The sequence below is a fragment of the Lolium rigidum genome, chromosome 3 (genome assembly GCF_022539505.1).
Source record: "Lolium rigidum isolate FL_2022 chromosome 3, APGP_CSIRO_Lrig_0.1, whole genome shotgun sequence".
Classification (NCBI taxonomy): Eukaryota; Viridiplantae; Streptophyta; class Magnoliopsida; order Poales; family Poaceae; genus Lolium; species Lolium rigidum.
This window is the reverse complement of record NC_061510.1, coordinates 81,480,166-81,498,271: the sequence shown is the minus strand read 5'-3', so window position 1 is coordinate 81,498,271 and position 18,106 is coordinate 81,480,166.

Sequence of the window (18,106 nt, the reverse complement as noted above, 5' to 3'; positions counted from 1 at the left end):
TACATTAAGTATGGTGCGTAATGTAATCAATAACTACATCCTCGGACATAGCATCAATGTTTTATCCCTAGTGGCAACAGAACATCCACAACCTTAGAACTTTCTGTCACTGTCCCAGATTTAATGGAGGCATGAACCCACTATCGAGCATAAATACTCCCTCTTGGAGTTAAGAGTAAAAACTTGGCCGAGCCTCTACTAATAACGGAGAGCATGCAAGATCATAAACAACACATAGGTAATAGATTGATAATCAACATAACATAGTATTCTCTATCCATCGGATCCCGACAAACACAACATATAGCATTACAGATAGATGATCTTGATCATGTTAGGCAGCTCACAAGATCCGACAATGAAGCACATAAGGAGAAGACGACCAGCTAGCTACGCTATGGGACACGCCTGCCAATACGTGGGACGCCACCGCGGAAGAATATTTCCCTATGAGAGCCGCACTGCTCACGACGGTGCACGACTTTCTCGGTTACGGATATGTCGCGGGGCAGGTGGTCCACGGATTCAATGCATGCGTAAGGTGCATGGACGACACAACGTACCGCCAGCTAGATAGAGATCCCGGGTCCTCGAAAACGGTGTTCATGGGACATCGAAGGTGGCTTCGCGAGGACGACGCATGGAGGAAACGCAAGGATCTGTTCGATGGTGAAGACGAACCCCGAAGACGGCCACGTACGAGAAGCGGCGAGCAAATAGACGAGCTATTGAAAAATTGGAAAGAGTGCCCACCGCCGGGAAAGAGAGCGAAAGGCGCCGGAGCCGCTGCTTAAGGTATGGAAGACGAGGTCCGTTTTCGGGACTTGCCGTACTTGGAAGATCCTCCGGTGTGCCTCATAGCCTTGATGTCATGCACATCACGAAGAACGTGTGCGAGAGTCCGCTTGGTACCCTCCTCAACATGCCGAGAAGACCAAAGATGGGCCGAAAGCAAGGTACGACTTGCAATCAATTGGGATCAGGGAGGAGCTTCACGCGGGACGCCCTAATGATGATGATGACGATGACGATGAGGCGGAGGACACGCAAAGTCGTCGCAAGGGCAAAAATGCCAAAAAGATTGAATATTACTGCCCCCGCGTGCTTCACTCTAAGTCGGAAGGAGATCGAGCAGTTTTTGACTGTCTCCTAGGAGTAAAACTTCCCTACGGTTACGCGGGGAAGATAAGCAGGTACCTAGACAAAGCGAAGCGAGAGGTTCGACGGGATGAAATCTCACGACCGTCACGTGCTGATGACGCGGATACTTCGGTTGCAATCCGTGGGATCATGGACGCGCACGTCCGTGAAACGCTTTTTGGCCTATGCAACTTTTTCGACGTCATCTCTCGGAAGTCTGTTGGCGTGAGGCAACTTAGAAGGCTACAGGAAGAGATCGTGGTGATGCTGTGCGAGCTTGAGATGTACTTCCCGCCTGCTTTCTTCGACGTTATGGTGCATCTGCCGGTACATATCGTGGAGGATATCATCCAAGCTGGGGCCGACGTTCCTGCACGGCATGATGCCGTTCGAAAGGATGAATGGTGTCATCAAAGGGTACGTTCGCAACGAGGGCACGTCCAGACGGAAGCATAGCCAAGGGCTTTCGACCGAAGAGTGCATCTCCTTCGCACGAGTTATCTAGAAATCGAGAACCCCGTTGGCCTGCCCGTAAACGAGGCATCTCGGGAAGCTCGTCTGGATGGGGTCACCGCTGACGGTAGCCGCGAAATGCATGTCGACTTCAAGGGTCGAATCGCCGACTTTGAAAGAGCAAACCTAGTCGCGCTACAACACATAGACGTGGTCGATCCTTGGGTGGTAGAGCACAAAACCTTCATCGCAAAGACGTACGGTGATCGGGGCCAACGAGAGGACGGACGGAGATATAATCAAAGAGCACAACTCAACCTTCACGCGGTGGTTCAAGGACAAGATGCTGACGTACCCTATAGACGAGGATTCTTCTGCGGAAGAAAAACTCATATTCGCCTTGTCACGAAGCGCCGAACACAACCTGATGACATTTCGGGCGTACGATATCAACGGCTACACATTCTACACCGAGGAAAAGGACATGAAGAGCGATTATCGGAACTCCGGGGTAACGATGGAGTCCTACACCGGTGACGTCAAGCGGAGATACTACGGAAAGATCGAGGAGATCTGGGAGCTGAGCTACGCCGGAGAGAATGTGCCGATGTTCACGTGTCGGGTGGGCCAAGAACGTCATAAAGAAGACCGGCATTTCACCACCATGGTTATACCCGAAGCCAAATCCAAGACAGCGGGCGCAAAGGTCACCGCGAAATATGAGCCATGGGTACTAGCTTCCCAAGTGGACCAATGCTTCTTCATTACCGACCCGCAAAAGCCCAGCCGTGTTGTCGTGAGGAGAGGCAAAAGGAGCATCGTCGGAATGGATGGAGCCGCCAACGAGCTAGACTTTGACCGAGTACGGCGATCCGAAGATGGAAGATGACGACGACGATGATGAAGAACCATACACAACAAGAAGAAGCGGGACCACCCTACCTAAAGGCCGTCCATTCAAGAGAAGAAGTCTAGGAGTTCCGGGGCTAAATTATTCAACCGCGAGAAAGAAGGGCAAGAAGATTGTGAAAAGATAATTATGTATCATTTTCTTGTATGAATAATGGATGTCATATTGTTAATCCACACATTGTACCGATCAAAATAGACATATAATTTATATTTTTGGATATTTTCTAGATTCTATAGTATTTTAAATATTCTACATAATTATAATTATTTATGCCTTTTATTTTGGTGTATTATGCTATTTATTATAGTGTTAAATCAATTTTAAAAAAAAGGGAAAAAAAATGGGGCCGCCAGGGTTCGAACCTGGCCGGCAGGGTTAGGCACAAACCAACCAGGGACAGAGCCAGTGCGGTACTAATCGGGATATGTCAAACATTGGTTTGTCTTCGTTTTGACCCAAACCTAAACTGGTAGTGGCGCACCCCTAGAGGTGCGCTATTGCTAAGCCTCATAGTGGCGCACCCGAGAGGTGCGCTATTGCTAAGGCACCGTGGGACTTAGCCAAATTTCCCCTTCTTCCTCGTCCCGACCAGATCCAACGCACCACTGCCTCCTCTCCTCTCCGACGACGACGCCACCTCCCCCGGCGACGCGAGCGATCCCGGCGCCCCCTCTCCGACGCCACCTCCCCTGAGCGACGCGAGCGACCACAGACTCCGGCGGTGTCGCGCAGGTACGTCCCCCTCGATTCACCTCCTCGCCGGCGGCCGCCTCCCCCCTCGATTCACCTCGATCCCCACTCGCCTCACGTTCTCTCCCCCACGCAGATCCTCTCAAGCTCCCCCTCGATTTACCATCGGCGACTGCCTCTCCCACCTTGTCTGCGACCTCGTCCCCGACCTTGCCGCGGAGGAGCAGCACGCCACGCGCGTCTCGTGGAGCAGCAGCTGCCGAAGCACGTCGCGCCGCCCTCGACCGTTGAAGCGACCGTAGAGGACCGCCGCCCCACTTGCAGACAGGTAGCCCCCGATGCCCCTCCTCCTCCTCTAGTGCTGCCGCTTGCTGGTGCTACCTAGGCTGCTTGATGTTTGAGCCAGTGCTGCTGCTGCTTGATGTTTGAAATGCTGCTTGCAAAAGCCTATTGGTTGGTGCCCTTGCTGCTTGATGTTTGAGCCGATCGTTGCTGCTGCTTGAAATGCTTGAAATGCTGCTTGCAAAAGCCTCTAGTTTGAGCCAGATCTTTGCTGCTTGCTTGAAATGCTGCTTGCAAAAGCCTCTAGTTTGAGCCGGTCTGTCTTTGCTTGAAATGCTGCTTGCTAGTGCTTCCTGGTGGTTGCTAGGTGTTGATTCATTTGAAGGATGCTAGGTGCTTGCTAGGGCCATGGCTTTGTCGATAGTGGCTTCGCGGAGAAGATCTTCCTGCGGTATGATGACATCTTTGCCATGCTGAACAGTTATCCGCTGCACTACACCTTCATTCGCCTATACTCGCTCAGCAAGGCGATGCGGATCATTAGACACAACATCCCGGACATCGCGATAGCCGACCCCTTCTACATGCGTGCCGTCCACTTGGCCACCGCCGGAGACCGGGCGGTCGCGAGTGGATACCTCAAAGACTTCTTTCTAGCGAACCAGAAGAAGTGTAACATCCTCCTGCCTGTATTTCCCGAGTAAGTCACCCCCTCACCGTACCGGTCTTAACTCATGATTTATTTAGATTTCAATCGTCATGTTCTTAAACATTATGTGTTCTACGCAGAGACAAAACCTGCACACTCATCTCCATAACCCCGAAACATTCCGTGGCCACATACCTCGATGCGGACGGTAAGTCAATCACGGACTACACGAATGTCAAGAGCGTACTTGATGATGCTCTCAATGCCTACGTCAAAGCGAAAGGCAACATGCAGAGGCCAAATGTTAGGTACGGGAAGCATGTGTTCAAGCACCAAACAAAGTTTCCCTGCGTCAAGAAGCCGCCTTCTAGTAACAAGGATGCCTACTACGCCCTCTATCACATGGATAAGTTCATACGGGACCAGCAGCGGCTTACGCTACCGAGCATCTCGGAGACTGGGCCAACAAATTGGCGCGGGTCCTCGACGACGGCATCAAGCAAGACTTCTTCCGCATCCAAGTAGAGTTTTGTGAAATCATCCATCAAGATGTCGTTAGAAGCGCGGGAGAGTTCTTCGCCGGCTATCAGCCGTCAAACAGTGACATAGACACAATGCTCCAAATGCAGGGTGACGACTACCGCTCATGGATGTGCTTGAAGAAAGGCGGTGGTTTTATCCACGCTCCGAGAAAGTCTTGATGTGCGAGCCTAGTTATGTAGTTGTGAACTAAAGACGAGCTTCCTGTTGTAATAAACTTTATCCAGCACTTTACTTGCATGTCTGTTTAATTACTAGTTCGGCTATGTTTGTGAACTTATATATATGGCTCTATCGTTTTCCGCACTTGATTTGGTCGTTAATTTTGTTTGCATATGCCGATGATTAGAATGTTCGGTCAACTGTACACTCCGGGGTGTCGCTAGTGAGCCTGGTGTGATGGCACAAATATCAATCTCTTGTGCATCCTATCTGGCCTCACTAACGCCATCCCGGGATGTTCATATTTGTTTCGACCAACAATGTATGAGGCATTCCATTTAGTTCATACTAGCTACTTGTTTCTTATTTGAGTTGGCACTTCTTAATTGCATTAGCCGATGATTAGAATGGTTGGTCACTTGTACACTCCGTGGTGACGTAAGTGAGCCTGGTGTGATGGCACAAATATCCATGTCTTGTGCATCCTACCTGGCCTCACTTACGCCATCACGGAATGTTAATATTTGTTTTGACCGACAAAGTATGAGGCCCTTGTCATTCTTCCATTTGCTTTCGTATTTCAAAATGCCGATGATTAGAATGTTTGGTCACCTATACACTTGGGGAGGGGTCGGTGAACCTGGTGCTATGACACAAGTATCAATCTCTTGTGCATCCTACTTGGTTTCACGACGCCTTCCCTAAATGTTAATATTTGTTCCGACCAACAATGTATGAGGCATGCCTTTTAGTTCATACTAGCTACTTGTTTCTTATTTGAGTTGGCACTTCTTAATTGCATTGGCCGATGATTAAATTTTGTGGTCACTACACTTGGGGGCGCTAGCGAGCCTCGTGCGATGGCACAAATATCAATCTCTTGTGCATCCTACTTGGCCTCGCTAACGCCTTCCCTAAATGTTAATATTTGTTTGGATCGACAAAGTATGAGGCCCTTGTCATTCTTCCATTTGCTTTGGTATCTCAAAATGCCGATGATTAGAATGTTGGTCACCTATACACTGGGGGAGGGGTAAGTGAACCAGGTGCGATGACACAAGTATCAATCTCTTGTGCATCCTACTTGGTTTCACTTACTCCGTCCCTAAATGTTAATATTTGTTCCGACCAACAATGTATGAGGCATGCCTTTTAGTTCATACTACTTGGATCGTTTTTGAGTTTGCTCTTATTCGTTGCAAACATCTATGAGCGTGCACTAATGTTTCTTTGGCTTGTGCATATGTACGCAGATATGACGTGGTATGTCGTGTACAAGGGCAAGGTTCCCGGAGTCTACAACGGCCGGGAGGAGTGTCGGAGACAGGTTCACCGTTTTAGCGGTAACGGCTACAAAGGGTACACCACTAGAGCGGAGGCCGAAGACGGATACGCACGCTATCCGGCGGGAGAGAGGACGGAGCGGAGGAGGAACCGGATGAAGACCACTTTCATCGGGACGGTGCTAGTAGTGACTCTAGCTCTCTTCTATGTGATGCTAGTTTAGATGATCGACCTTGTGTAACCACTAGCTCATTTGTGACTTGTAACACCGTAACTTGCATTGTAACCTCTAATGTGAATGCTTATGAATCATGTGGGGCTAATGTGAAGAACTATGTATGGATAAGCTGTGCTCGTTGTTTATATGCTGTTATATATCCTGTATTGTGCTATTGTACTCGTCATATACAACCTGTATAAATACCTGCCAAGATACAAAAAAAATTTCGAAATCTTAGCGGTGGCGCACTAGTGGACCATCCGTAGCGCACTACCACTAAGTAGCGGTGGCGCACTGCTACTGGATCCGAGTGGCGCACTGCCCTGTGATCCTCTCCGAGACTAGCGGTGGCGCACCGGGATAAGTAGTAGTGGCGCACGTCCCGGAGAGGGCGAGTGGTGCACGTACTCACGCAGCAGTGGCGCACCTACTAGCTGGACCGGTGGCGCACGCAAGACGGTAGCGAGTGGCGCACCTCTTCTACACGAGTGGTGGCGCACGCCTCGACCAACAGTGGCGCACCACTTTGGAGTAGTAGTGGCGCACTGGAGGACATGTCAATGGCGCACCGGGCGGTGCGCCACAGGTATCTGAGGCTAGTAGTGGCGCACCCCTAGTGCGCCACTACTATGTGTTAGCAGTGGCGTGATAACAGTGGCGCACCACTAGTGCGCCACTGATGGCTATATGTGGTGCGCCACTGAAAGCCTTTTTTCTAGTAGTGTATGGACCCATAGTCCAGGGGTGAACTACTCACTCATCACTCCGGAGGCGACCATGGCGGTGAAGAGTCATCCGGGAGATGATTCCCCTCTCCGGCAGGGTGCCGGAGGCGATCTCCTGAATCCCCCGAGATGGGATTGGCGGCGGCGGCGTCTCCGGAAGGTTTTCCGTATCGTGTCTCTCGATGCTGGGGGTTTCGCGACGAAGACCTTAAGTAGGCGGAAGGGCAGGTCGGGAGGCGTCACGAGGGCCCACACAACGGGGTCGCGCGGCCAAGGGCCAGGCCGCGCCGCCTGTGCGTGTCGCCGCCTCGTGGCCCCACTTCGTTTACTCCTCGGACTTCTGGAAGCTTCGTGCAAAAATAGGACCCTGGGCGTTGATTTCGTCCAATTCCGAGAATATTTCCTTACTAGGATTTCTGAAACCAAAAACAGCAGAAAAACAACAACTGGCTCTTCGGCATCTCGTCAATAGGTTAGTGCCGGAAAATGCATAATAATGACATATAATGTGTATAAAATATGTGAGTATCATCATAAAAGTAGCATGGAACATAAGAAATTATAGATACGTTTGGGACGTATCAGATTACAACTCGAGCACCTTCCCTCAGGTATTTTGGTTCATCAAACCGCCTATATCCAGAAAATATTGGAAAAATTCAATATGGACAAATCCTATTCATTCAAAACTCCCATGTTTGTTCGATCTCTAGACGTAGAGAAAGATCAATTTAGACCAAGGGATGAAGGAGAAGAGATATTGGGATCAGAAGTCCCATATCTCAGTGCTGTTGGAGCATTCATGTATCTCGCAAATTGCACCAGGCCTGACATTGCATTTGCAGTAAATTTACTGGCTAGACATAGCGCAGCTCCCACGAAACGTCATTGGAATGGAGTGAAGAATATCTTTCGATATCTCCAAGGCACAAAGGATCTTGGCTTATTCTTTCAATTTCAGCAAAAATTTGGACATTGAGATGATTGGGCTACTTATCATACCCCCATAATGCCTTATCACAAACCGGTTTTGTGTTCCTACATGGTGGTACAGCCATCTCATGGAAGTCTTCTGAACATACCCTAGTGGCTACATCCACCAATCATTCTGAAATAATCGTCTTATATGAGGCATCACGCGAATGCGTATGGTTTCGAAGGATGATAAACCACATACAACAATCATGTGGTAAAGGTTCTATCAAATCTCCAACCATTATCTACGAAGATAATGCTGCTTGTGTTGCTCAGATGCAAACGGGTTACATAAAGAGCAATATCACTAAACATATTGCACCTAAATTGTTTTATCCTCATGAATTACAAAAGAGTGGGGATATAAACATCTTGCAAGTTAAATCATGCGATAATCTCGCTGACCTATTCACAAAGTCTCTACCAGTCTCAACATTTAAAAAATATGTTCGTGGAATTGGTATGCGACGATTTCGTGATTTGCAAGGATCAGGGGGAGTATCTCTCTGAATTATAGCCCATTCAAACATTATATTACACTCTTTTTCCCTTTATGAGTTTACTCTCATGGTTCTCATCAAGGTTTTTAATGAGGTAATATCAACACAATAATATATGGCATATATCTTATTTTTCCCACCGGGGTTTTTAATGGATGTATACAAAGACATATTAATTTTTCTCTAAACTTACCAATGAGTTTTATCCTTTCAAGGTTTTCTCATATAAGATCAAAGAGACAATAATCATTATATGTTGTATCATTTTCTCCTTACTTTTCCCAGTGTGGGTTTTAAATGAGTTTTCACAACATATCAAATACTATTCTCCTCATATTTTTCCCACAGGGTTTTTGGGGGAGTTATTCAAGATAATATACGCTTGTGATCAAGACCAATATTCTCAAGATTATACAAGGAATACAAGACATATGAGAAGCAGCTTTGTTCAATTCAAGGGGGAGTGTTAGGATTACAACCGACTCTCCCGAAGGGTCGCTTAGCCAACAGACGTTTAGGAACCGTCATTAGATTAGGCATCGTTTGTATTGTGTCCAAAGCGTCGTACAGACGCGATCGTCCGTACAGGCGCCTTCTCATGTGACAACTGCTATCTCTTTGTAACAGACGTCTCTACGGAGACGTCCCAAATCCTTGTATAAAAGAGCTTTGCCCATCAATCACAAGTTTTACTCTCAATCTTTGAGTTCTAACAAATACACACCACCATTTACTGCCTTTTATCGCTGCTTTCTGAATCCATATCCCGCCCAGAGCTCTTTGTATATATCCCGCAGCTTAGGAAGAGGCACCCCACACATGGCTGCCCAAACACTGATACTACACTTACGGGAAACATTTACGGGACACAAACTTACGGGATGAGGTGGAGGCACAAAATTGGTTCAGATTTTTTTCCTTCCCTTGTTTTCATGATCGCAAATCACCCACTAGACGATGTTGTCGAACACCGTACTAGAACCCAGGATGCTCTAAACCGCTTGTGTTTTGACGCGTTACCACCGGTTGGCATTACGCAGCTCATATTTCTTTCGCGGGAAAAGATGATAGTGAAGCCTTGTGGCCTGTGGGTGCGTGGGGGACGATTCGATTTCATCGTGAGGGTCCAAGCAGGACACTAGCTCGAGGATAGGCAGACACACAGGACGGCCGGGCACGCTGCCAGGCCTATCTGCCGGAGAAGGCATACGTACGGGAGGAAGCGTGCTACGGTGGTCCAAGAATCTTAACCGTCAGCTGCTCGATCGGATAACTTACTTGTTGATTCAATTCGGGCGTCAGTCACGTCACGTCTATGTACCCTGCATGGCTGCGTGCGTGCGTGTATTTACACCCTTTGATCCTGCGTGTACCTTAGTGGATGTCACCTAAGTCTCATTACCGAGCATTTTAGCTTTCTAGTGTAAATTTTGTTCTTATAATTTGCACTCAAAAAATTAAACAAATTATAAGTAGGATTTAAGTGAGATTTCACTTGACAACTTAATCCATGTTATCCATCAGTAGTTTTCATTAACATGCACTGTGTATCTATATGATTGAGTCATCCACCTTGGGCCATCTTAACTCTATTCCAAAATAGCCGTCGCAACTTTGACTAGATACGGACTTATCTAGGCGTCCGTATCTAGAAAAAGTTGCACCACTTGTTTTGGAACAAAGGAATACTAATTTTGTATGCAAAATGTAAAAGTTTACTCCCACCATTGTTTTGCTATAAATACAAACTACTCACGTTATGAACTTGAATAATGGAATTCTGGTGTGCTACTTACGTATCTAAATGAGAAATTAGCTTACTCTTGCACCAAAAACAAAGAATGATAATTTTGTTTTGTTTCCAAATTAGTCATTTCTTATAGAAGTCTCATAATCAACCTATTTTCTATATATAATTTTTTTTCATCTGCATTCACCAATCAATGCTCATAAAAAATACAATGGCAACCCTCAAATTAGTGTGAAATATCATTTCTCGGTTCCCGTGGGCCAAAGATAATTTTGTTACCCATCTATGAGAATGAAAGCACTCCAAGGGAATTACGGTGGGCTCGGCTAGCCAACTCGTACTTTGGACGTTTTCATCGGCAAATTGCAGATAGGTAAAACTATGCGGCCCGGCCCATGTGGCTCTCTCCCACACATAAATTTTACATTTCCAAAAGGTTAGATTTCTAATTTTATTCTGAAATTTTAAATTTTCAAAATTTCTTTATTGTGAAATTTAACTAAAGCTTGAATTTCTAAAAGTTCGAATTTTTGTAAGTTTGAAATTCCAAAAGTGTTTGAAAAAAGATTGAATCATAAAGTTTTAGATTCTCAAAAAATCGAGTTCTCAAAAGTTTTATATTTGAAAGTTGAGTTGGATATTCTAAAATAACCACACACAAAAGGAAAGTTGGACGATTGACTAAGCAAAGAGGAAAGTTCACCTACCGTGAACTTGCAAGTACCAAGCGAGTGACCAACATTTATCTTGGTCCATATAGTAGAACGAAGCAAATAACTCGATTCTCTTTTATCTTTTGGATCAGATGACGACACTACAGCAAGTGTATCAATTCTTTGGGATTAGAAGTGTAGAGTGATGCAGCAAGAGAAATTTTCCCACCAGATTGACTTGGGGTTTATATTAAACTCTCGGGAAATAAAGACGGAGCTTCTTCCAAACTTGTCTAGCAATCTGCAAAGCAAAATCTTTGTCTTGTGCTCCCAACTCCACCGTGTGGTTGTCGAACATAAGGCTTCAGTATTAGTAAAGTAAAATAACAATAAATAAGACACTAGAAAGAAAACTATAACTTGAAGTAAACTAAAACAAGTAAATAAAGATGTTTTTGGGTTTTTGGTTGTAGTTGCAAGAAGTAAAGATATTTTTGAATAATTAACCCTGAAAATCTAAAGTCAAGCAAAAGTTGTTTCTTATTATAAAAAGTGGACCAACGTTCATGGGTTCACTTGTCTATTATCTCATAAAGGTGTGGTGGCATTAAGAACATGATAGATAACTTAATATTGATGTGATTTTATTATTTGTTTTGATTAACATTCATATGGGAACCACCTCCTAACATAAAGATGATACTACACGTCTTACTTATACTCCACTAAAAAGGGATATACTCCAAGCAACCTATTATATGATGTTATATCCATATTTTTTATTGATTTTTGGAGAATTACCGATGGTCCCTTTATTTTGGTTATAACTCTACAGGATAGGAAAACCATGTTTCATGTATTTTTAAATTTTAGGGACATAAACTAACTCAAATTGAGCTAGGGTTCGGGGGATGTCAATATTTCATCAAGAGAAGCATCTGGAGCACTTGGATCTCACGAGATGGGGCATGAGGGCCCTGGTGGCGCGCCCAGCAAGGGGGCGCGCCACCAGGTGTCTTTCCCTCCTCGACCATATGATTCACTTGATTATTTTGCCCACGGACCCCGTCTAACATAAAAACCCCTGTATAAAGGACTTCCTGAGGCTTCCTCGAAGAGAGCGTGGCGGAAATAGAGAAGCACCAAAACATAGCCAAAACCAGCAAAGATTGGAGGGGGAAACTCCGTCGGAGCCGCCGCTGGAGGAATCTCCACCTTCTCCACCATCATCACCATCATGAAGAGGGGGTAGTCCACCTCTAGACTATGCGTTTATGGCAGTAGCTTGACCTATCCCTCTCTTTTTCTTCATAGATGTAGTACCATATGAGCTGCCCAACATGATTATGGTCATATATGTAATTTCTATGTGGTGGATCTTTATTCTATGATATTGATATATGAGATTGGAATCTGTTATGTGTACGATGTATTGGTACATGCATATCATTTACCCTGTTTTTAAGTATTTGTTCTGATCCAACTTTTATGCAAGACTATGATATTTTCCTTTATTTTGCTACCTCACTAGGGATAAAGTGAATACATGTGCTATAATTGTCATGTGACAGTGTGATAATCTTGATTGTTCAAGGTATCATATTTGATATTCAAACATAATTTCAAATTACTTAAGGTTATACTCTGTTGATTCTTAATTCAAGATTGCTTGGAATTTTCCCTTTATTGGGGAGTATAAAAGAGATGTGTCGCATCATCTCTATGTTAGGACGTAATGCCCATATGAATGCTTATCAAACACATGTTGAAGTTTCACCAATATTATATCATTGATGAATTGTTTGTGTCCACTACAACTTAAAAAGAGAGTAGACAAGTGAACCCATGAACCCCTGATATTTTAAATCATTAGAAACATTTGTCCAACACTATTACCACACTTTACATTTATTGTTATGTACTATTCTGAAAATACCAAAAAATACTTTCTCCACATACACACACAGACAAAACCTAAAAACTATTAGCCTTTCACTACTTTTATTTAGCTTGCTTACTTTACTTATTGCACTTTACTTTTATTTTACATTGCCTTTTGTATTACTAATACAAAACCTTGTGCTTGACAACCACAAGGTTGAGTTGGGGACACAAGGAAAACACTTTACTTTGCAGGTTTCTAGAAGAGGAGAGGAAGAATTCAGCTTCTAAGCCAATTCCCCGAGAGTTCTATATAAACCCTCGAGTCACCCTTGTAGGGAAAATACGTTTGCTACAACACTCTGCACTTGGAGTTCCAACGAATTGGTACACATAGAGTTCTTGCCATCAAGCATATTTGCTGATGCCGTTGTTGGGGACATAATAAAGACACTCCTTTAAGACGATCCCTCCATAGGCGCCATTAGTACGCGTCTGACATACGCCCTCATACGAATAATCCCGTGTTCACGTATTAAAGCCATATCCACCTCCAAACCCTAACCCCGCACCCCCTCCTCCTGCCGCCGCCGCCGGTGGCGTTGCCGGGCAAAGTCCGCGGGGCGTGGCAGTGGCGGCGGCCTTTCCCCATTGCCGCGCTGGGGACGACGGCCATCTTCCCTCTTCGACACTGTGGCACTCCGGGTGGTCGGCGGCGGGCTTCGCTGCGGCAGGTTGTGGGCAGCGGCCATCCGCGCTGCGGCCCATCGGCTTTGCTGCGCTGCGGCCTCCCCGCCTCCTGATACGTCTCCAACGTATCGATAATTTCTTGTGTTCCATGCCACATTATTGATGTTATCTACATGTTTTATGCACACTTTATGTCATATTCGTGCATTTTCTGGAACTAACCTATTAACAAGATGCCGAAGTGCCGGTTCTCGTTTCTCGCTGTTTTTGGTTTCGAAATCCTAGTAACGAAATATTCTCGGAATCGGACGAAATCAACGCCAAAGATCTTAGAATCCCCGGAAGCATCCGGAACACACGAGAGGGACCGGAGGGGGCACGAGCCCACCACACCATACCACTGGCGCGGCCTAGGGGGCCCGCGCCCCCTAGGGTTTGGCCAGCCCTTCGACCCCACGGCGCCGCCTCTTCGCCTATAAGAAGCCCCTGGATCAGAAAACCCGATACCAATTGACGAAACCCACGAAACCTGCCGGAGCCGCCGCCATCACGAAGCCAAGATCGCGGGGACAGGATCTCCGTTCCGGCACCTGCCGGAGCGGGGAAGTGCCCCGGAAGGCTTCTCCATCGACACCGCTGCCATCTCCACCGCCATCTTCATCACCGCTGCTGCTCCCATGAGGAGGGAGTAGTTCTCCATCGAGGCTCGGGGTTGTACCGGTAGCTATGTGGTTCATCTCTCTCCTATGTGTTTCAATACAATAATCTCATGAGCTGCCCTACATGATTGAGATTCATATGATGATGCTTGTAATCTAGATGTCATTATGCTAGTCAAGTGAGTTTTACTTATGTGATCTCCGGAGACTCCTCGTCCCACGTGTGTAAAGGTGACAAGTGTGTGCACCGTGTGGGTCTCTTAGGCTAGATTTCACGAGAATACTTATTCACTCGTTGAATGGTGTAGTGAAGTGCTTATTTATATCTCTTTATGATTGCGGCATGTTGTATCACAATTTATCTATGTGCTACTCTAGTGATGTGTTATTAAAGTAGTTTTATTCCTCCTGCATGTGTGCAAAGGTGACAGTGCGTGCACCGTGTTAGTACTTGGTTTATGCTATGATCATGATCTCTTGTAGATTATGGAGTTAACTATTGCTATGATAATATTGATGTGATCTATTCCTCCTACATATGCATGAAGGTGACAGTGTGCATGCTATGCTAGTACTTGGTTTAGTCTGTTGATCTATCTTACACTTAAGGTTACTAAAACATGAGCATTATTGTGGAGCTTGTTAACTCCGGCATTGAGGGTTCGTGTAATCCTACGCAATGTGTTCATCATCCAACAAAAGTGTAGAGTATGCATTTATCCGTTCTGTTATGTGATCAATGTTGAGAGTGTCCACTAGTGAAAGTGTAATCCCTAGGCCTTGTTCCTAAATACTGCTGAGTTACTACTCGCTTGTTTACTACTACTTTGCGTTACTACTGCTGAGTTACTACTGCTTGTTCTTCGTTTCTTTGCGTTACTACTGCTGCAATACCACCACCATCAACTACGCGCCAAGCACTTTTACGGCACCGTTGCTACTGCTCATACTTATTCATACCACCTGTATTTCACTATCTCTTCGCCGAACTAGTGCACCTATTAGGTGTGTTGGGGACACAAGAGACTTCTTGCTTTGTGGTTGCGGGGTTGCATGAGAGGGATATCTTTGACCTCTTCCTCCCCGAGTTCGATAAACCTTGGGTATCCACTTTAGGGAAACTTGCTGCTGTTCTACAAACCTCTGCTCTTGGAGGCCCAACACTGTCTACAAGAATAGAAGCTCCCGTAGACATCAAGCACTTTTCTAAGGCGCCGTTGCCGGGAGGAAAGGTAAAAGGCTCTCATACTACGGTCTCAGGTAAAGTATTTTTCCGGCGCCGTCGTGTGTGTGCTCAAAGCTATTTCCTTTAGATCCTGCAATTGCATCTTGTTGTTTCTTGTTTACACTAGTTTGGCATAATGTACAAGAGTGAGCTTCTTGTTCTATTTCCTGATTTAAAACATGGATTGTTTGATGCGAAAATTAAAAAACCTATGAAATCTTATTTGCATGCTTGGTAGTAATATTAGTATGAACGCTTTGAACACCATTGTTGATAATGATATAGAAAGTTCTAAGCTTGGGGAAGCTGGTTTTCATGATCTTTTTAGTCCCCCAAGCATTGAGGAGAAAATTTTCTTTGATGATACTTTGCCTCCTATTTATGATGATAATGATAGTGGTCTTTTGGTGCCACATACTGCGGAGAGTAAATTTTGTTGTGACTATACTATGCCTCCTACACTTGATGAGAATAATAATGATAGCTACTTTGTTGAATTTGCTCCCACTACAACTAATAAAATTGATTATGCCTATGTGGAGAGTAATAATTTTATGCATGAGACTCATGATAAGAATGCTTTATGTGATGGTTATATTGTTGAGTTTGCTCATGATGCTACTGAAAGTTATTATGAGAGAGGAAAATATGGTTGTAGAAATTTTCATGTTACTGAAATGCCTCTCTATGTGCTGAAATTTTTGAAGCTACACTTGTTTTATCTTCCTATGCTTGTTACTTTGCTCTTCATGAACTTGTTTATTTACAAGATTCCTATGCATAGGAAGCATGTTAGACTTAAATGTGTTTTGAATTTGCCTCTTGATGCTCTCTTTTGCTTCACATACTATTTCTTGCGAGTGCATCATTAAAACTGCTGAGCCCATCTTAATGGCTAAAAAGAAAGAACTTCTTGGGAGATAACCCATGTGTTATTTTGCTACAGTACTTTGTTTTATATTTGTGTCTTGGAAGTTGTTTACTACTGTAGCAACCTCTCCTTATCTTAGTTTTGAGTTTTGTTGTGCCAAGTTAAGCCGTTGATAGAAAAGTAAGTACTAGATTTGGATTACTGCGCAGTTCCAGATTTCTTTGCTGTCACGAATCTGAGCCCACTGCCCTGCAGGAAGCTCAGAAAATTATGCCAATTTACGTGCATGATCCACAGATATGTACGCAACTTTCATTCAATTTGAGCATTTTCATTTGAGCAAGTCTGGTGGTCTAATAAAATCCATCTTTACGGACTGTTCTGTTTTGACAGATTCTGCCTTTTATTTCGCATTGCCTCTTTTGCTATGTTGGATGAATTTCTTTGATCCATTAATGTCCAGTAGCTTTATGCAATGTCCAGAAGTGTTAAGAATGATTGTGTCACCTCTGAACATGTTAATTTTTATTGTCCACTAACCCTCTAATGAGTTGTTTCGAGTTTGGTGTGGAGGAAGTTTTCAAGGGTCAAGAGAGGAGGATGATATACTATGATCAAGGAGAGTGAAAGCTCTAAGCTTGGGGATGCACCCGGTGGTTCACCCCTGCATATATTAAGAAGACTCAAGCGTCTAAGCTTGGGGATGCCCAAGGCATCCCCTTCTTCATCGACAAATTATCAGGTTCCTTCTCTTGAAACTATATTTTTATTCCATCACATCTTATGTGCTTTTTCTTGGAGCGTCTGTTTGTTTGCTTTTGTTTTTGTTTGTGTTTGAATAAATTGGATTACATCATTCTTGTGTTGGAGAGAGACACGCTCCGCTGGTTCAAATGAACACATGTGTTCTTAGCTCATAATATTCATGGCGAAGTTTCCTCTTCGTTAAATTGTTATATGGTTGGAATTGGAAAATGATACATGTAGTAATTTGCTATAATGTCTTGGGTAATGTGATACTTGGCAATTGTTGTGCTCATGTTTAAGCTCTTGCATCATATACTTTGCACCTATTAGTGAAGAATACATAGAGCATGCTAAAATTTGGTTTGCATAATTGGTCTCTCTAAGGTCTAGATAATTTCTAGTAAGGTGTTTGAACAACGAGGAAGACAATGTATAGTTTTATAATGCTTGTAATATGTCTTTTATGTGAGTTTTGATGTACTAGTTCATCCTTGTGTTTGCCTCAAACAACCTTGCTAGCCTAAACCTTGTATCGAGAGGGAATACTTCTCATGCATCCAAATACTTGAGCCAACACTATGCCATTTGTGTCCACCATACCTACCTACTACATGGTATTTCTCCGCCATTCCAAAGTAAATTGCTTGAGTGCTACCTTTAAAAATTCCATCATTCACCTTTGCAATATATAGCTCATGGGACAAATAGCTTAAAAACTATTGTGGTATTGAATATGTAATTATGCACTTTATCTCTTATTAAGTTGCTTGTTGTGCGATAACCATGTTTACTTGGGAACGCCATCAACTCATTGTTGAATTTCATGTGAGTTGCTATGCATGTTCGTCTTGTCTGAAGTAAGGGCGATCTACACCGAGTTGAATGGTTTGAGCATGCATATTGTGAGAGAAGAACATTGGGCCGCTAACTAAAGCCATGATTCATGGTGGAAGTTTCAGTTTTGGACAAATATCCTCAAATCTCTAATGAGAAAAGAATTAATTGTTGTCAAATGCTTAAAGCATTAAAAGAGGAGTCCATTATCTGTTGTCTATGTTGTCCCGGTATGGATGTCTAAGTTGAGAATAATCAAAAGC